We start from the raw sequence: 5026 nt of genomic DNA on the forward strand, positions 1-5026 counted from the left end.
TTTCATGTTTAGAAAGAAGTGAGGAAATAATTACCGAAAGCTTCGAATCTTCCTGAAGGAAAGCGTACTCAAGATGATCAGGGAGCGGCTTAAGCTCCAAAATTGGAGGTTCCTCAATTGAGGGTTTACTCTGATACTCGCTATCTTTGTTCAGTTGTTCTAACTCCTCCTCAGTTGGTTCATACCTATTTGCCATCAATGTGGCCATCACATCCATTTCTTCTTCAAGAAATTCTTCATCTCCACTCGCCAAATCGTATACACCTGTTTCATCCGATTCGGGAAATTCCTGCAAGAACTCATAATGTGAATCTATACTTTGCATAAAATAACAAGTATCATCTGAAGATTCTGGATATTTCAATGACTTGTCAATTGCAAAAGTCGCACTAGCTTCACCAATTCTAAGGGTCAACTGCTGGTCATAAACATCAATGACACATCTAGCAGTATTTAAAATTGGTTGACCCAAAATAATTGGTATTCTTTCATCAACTTCCATGTGTAACACCACAAAGTCTGCTGGAAAAATCAGATTCCCTGTCTTAACTAACATATTCTCTATTATTCCTCGAGGGAATTTTATGGAGCGATCAGCTAGTTGAATAGCCATTCTTGTGGTCTTGAGTTCCCCAGGGCCTAATTTTAGGTACATCGAATAGGGCATTAAATTTATACTAGCCCCCAAATCGGCTAATGCCCTCATACAATCAAGGTCACCCATTAGACATGGAATAGTGAAACAACCCGGATCTTGAAGCTTTTCGGGAAGTGTATTGGACACCAGCGCTGAACATCTAGCATTTAAAGTGACCGATGAAACGCTTTCCATCTTCTTGTGGTTAGTAAGTAAGTCTTTTAAGAACTTAGCATACTTGGGCATACCTGAAATCACATCAATAAAAGGCATATTTATGTTAATTTTTTTAAACATATCTAGAAATTTTGACCTTTCGGCTTCGAGCCTTTCTTGTTGATGTTTCCTTGGGTATGGGAGCGGTGGTTGATATGGCTTCACTATGGGTTTCTCCTGTTCTTCCTTCTCAACCACTTGTTCCGGCTCCTTAACCGGTTCATCATTTTTGTTCAACGGAACACTGAAATTAGAATCTTCGGGCATTATTGGAGCTTCATATGTTAGACCACTCCGTGTGGTGATAACATTGGCGTGCTCATTTCGGGGGTTCTTATTAGTATCGCCCGGTAAACTCCCTGGTTTTCTTTCACTAAGTAAACTAGCCAAACCACTCATTTGCTTCTCCAAATTCTGAATTGCAGCTTGTTGGTTTTTGAATTGGTGTTCGTTTTTCTCGTTTGTTTGGCTTATATTGGTAACAAGCTGGGTCTGAGATTCAATTAACTTCTCCAACAAACTCTCCATATTTGACTTTTTCTCTTCGTTTTGAGATTTTTGATAGAAACCCGGAGATTGTTGTTGGAACCCATTACTTGACCCTTGTTGGTAATTAGAATTTTGACCTTGAGGGTTGTATGGGTGAAGTTCCGGTTAAATTGGGCTCTTCCTTGAAATTGATTATTATTTCTTTGGCTTATGAAAGCCACTTCTTCTTTCTGAGCCATTGTTAAACCAGCATCACAATCTTTTCCTAAATGGAGACCACCACAGTATTCACAACCTACCTTCATACTATGGATTTCCTTGTTGATCTTTTCCATGTTTCGAGCAACACCGTCTATTTTCACACTTAGGGAACTAAGGTCATCATAAGCACCTGCGCTTTGGACTTGAGCATGACGAGTAATTGGTTGTTCTTGATGCCACTCATGAGAATAATCGGCTTGCTTCTCGATTATCTCATAAGCTTCTTGCTCAGTTTTGTCCATGAGTGAACCTCCGACCGCTTGATCAATGGAAATTCTGGTTGCAACATCACAACCCTTGTAAAAGATTTGAACTTTTTGGAAGGTATCCAAACCATGGTTTGGACAACCTCTTAGCATTTTGGAAAATCGATTCCATGCTTCATAGAAGGTTTCCATCAGCTTTTGACAAAATTGGGTAATTTCTTCTTGGAGTCTCGCGGACTTAGAAGCTGGAAAATATTTCTTAAGAAATTTTTCCAAAATACCATCCCAAGTTTCTATCGTAGCCTCGGGCAATGAATCTAACCAACTCCGTAGAGTGTCCATGGAAAAAGTCTTAAAAATATGGCTTGATCAGTGTCCGGTTGAAGCTTGAATATAAGACATATCTCTTGAAAAAGATGAATATGCTCGTTTGCATCTTCATTCGGACCACCACCAAATTGACATCTATTGTTAATCATTTGGAGAATAGGTCCTTTTATTTCAAATTTTACCTCACCAGGTGTCTGAATAATTGCACTTCCTTGTCCGGTTCGGGTTGTCTTCATCTTGGCCGCCATTGATTATCTTGGTACCACCGGTATTGCCTCTCCTTCCATTTCAAAATTTGGAGGATGAACGGGTTCACCAAATTCAGAATATCGTGGCTTGGTTGTACTTGATTCTGAATCGAAAGTTTCTTGCTTTGATGAAGATTCAAAAAGTTCAAGTACTTCTTTTGGGATTCTACCAAGCTTTCTATCAAGTTCTGTAAGCAGTGTAAGTAATGGAGAATCTGAACTTCAGGTATGTGGCATATGCAACCTAAAATTTGTCAATCACACAACTAATAAAACTATTAAACGCACCGATTCTATAAGTTTAAAAATCAAACACTATTAATAATTTAAAAAGAATTAAGAAACTACTTAATCACAAATTAGTTAATAATTCTATTTTGACACAAAACTGTCCCAGGCAGCGGCGCCAAAAACTTGATGTGCAAAACGTGTCATATGATTTATATTAGGAAAAATACCGGTTATTAGAACTATTACACAACTACGGGCAGTGTACCCGATCATGTAGTAGTATAGATAATGGTTTAGTCCTTGTATCGTTCCAAGGACATTTGTACGTATCAAACTACAATTAGAAACTATATTATGATTAACTAAGTTAATGAAATTGAAAGGTATGAAATATTTTGGTTTTGTCCTTTAACGATGGGCGAATCAAGAGGATTTCTAGTTTTATAAGTAAAGGAACTGTTTTTGGTATTTTTAGTTTTAAACAATTGTAAATAAAGCAAGTAAAGATAGTTTGAATTAAATCTAAGAGACAAAATGTTTATCTAGATCTTTTACCCTCGGTATTGAATGTAAGTTTTGATATTAAGGCCCGATTGAATGACTTTGTATGTAAGTTACCTATTAGATTCACCAAGAGTTCTCTTTAGCAAATATGCAAACACAATTACAAGATCAAGGGTTCCCTTTTCACTACAGTTCTTGTATTTGTAATCGGATAACTTAGCTAGTTCTAAGGCTTGAAACTTGACTTCTATGTTCATAGTTATCAATAATTGTACAAACGTTCGTTGCATACAAATTCATCCCTATATCGTCTAATCATTTGAATCTAATTTACCCCCTTGGTCCGGTTTAGTAAGCAATCAATCTAAGACAAGTTGATTGTAAATCAATATGATAAATCAACAAGAGTTCTCTTTATCAACAACATATCAATTAACTAGATACAAATGATTTTTAACATCAATAAGCATGTTCTTGATTCAAGCATTAAAACTATCACACAAATTACATTCAATTAATAAGTTTACATCCAATACCTTGGTTATTAATCTAGACAAACATTATGAAATTAGCCAACAATCATATTAACAAACACAATAACAATCAAATGATAAGAAGAATTCATTGTTTGAGAACAAGAAATCAACCTACTAGAAGAATGAATCTTGGATTGAGAAGGATTTGAATCTTGATTCTTGATAGTTAGACCTCTTCTAAGAGCTTGGAGTTCTCCAAAATTGCTCCTAAATTTGTCTCCAGAACTGATTTGATCGTGTTTCCCAACTGGTCTCTCAATCATTCACTTTTAAAGTGGTAAAAGTGGCTCAAAAAGCAAAAGTAGGCTGAAACCTACTACTGGACGGCGTCCCAGATTCTGGATGGCGTCCCAGATTCTGGACGGCGTCCCAGATTCTGGACGGCATCCAGTACTAAAGGACTTGGACGACGTCCCATTTCTTGGACGGCGTCCAAATGTGAAGAGTGGGACGGCGTCCCAATTGCTTGGTCGGCGTCCAGATCAACTAGAGTTTACTGTCTCGTTTTTTTATGTTCTCCCTTAATTTGGATGGAGTCTCAATCATTTTGGATGGAGTCCAACATATCTGAAGCCTTGTTTTATCATTTTAGAGCGCTAAGTTGACCATAACTTGTATCGGGATCAACTATTATGATATCACAACTTATAAAACGATCATAATTTCATCAAAACCCTTTATAAACCACTTTTCGATACAATTTGCATATCCTTGTGCATTACTTGTAGAAACCGCCTTAACTATCCTTGATTCGAGAGTATTTCACACGATATTGCGAGAGAGATATAATATAATTTAGCAATATCATACGTGTACATAACACCACCACAATCGAGCAAGAAACACCTATATCGCACATAGGCACAAAACAATAATTCTCTAGAAGAGAATCCGACACGCGCATCCCTTAACCGAGGGATCTCATCTTCTCGTTAAATACGTCCATTATCTCTCAAAGAGATTCACCACATTACCACCTTGGCGGTAATTTAAATCCAAAACCATAAGTACAATTTATTCCAAACCGTACTTTTACCACAATCGACCAACATAGGTCTCAACGTTAGCTCCGAATCCATACGAGCATCGTCCAATATCAACACACTAGAACATCCTCGTACGAGAGTTCAAACTCCCCCACTTAGAACTCCGTTCCATAACCACATCATCGAGATAAAGGTATCACGCGAATCCACTACTCACTCATTGTTGATTTAGTCAACGTCGAGTCCGTCTCCGTCTCACCGAGACTCATACAACCATCATGCTAAAGAAAAACAAGATCCATCCATCTTGTATTCCATAACATACCCATCACGATACCTTGCTCCAACCTTGAGCAAACGAAGGATTTTAACCTACCCTTAA

General features: G+C 37.5%; 1 non-coding gene across 1 annotated transcript; it reads left to right on the forward strand.

Annotated features, from left to right (window-relative positions):
• The first annotated feature begins 1933 nt into the window (after positions 1-1933).
• On the forward strand, positions 1934-2040 carry LOC139865276 (small nucleolar RNA R71). Its single transcript, XR_011764801.1, has one exon. It is a non-coding gene; the product is annotated as a small nucleolar RNA R71 (small nucleolar RNA).
• Positions 2041-5026: the final 2986 nt, after the last annotated feature.

This window comes from Rutidosis leptorrhynchoides, chromosome 8, assembly GCF_046630445.1.
Source record: "Rutidosis leptorrhynchoides isolate AG116_Rl617_1_P2 chromosome 8, CSIRO_AGI_Rlap_v1, whole genome shotgun sequence".
In the NCBI taxonomy this organism is placed as follows: domain Eukaryota; kingdom Viridiplantae; phylum Streptophyta; class Magnoliopsida; order Asterales; family Asteraceae; genus Rutidosis; species Rutidosis leptorrhynchoides.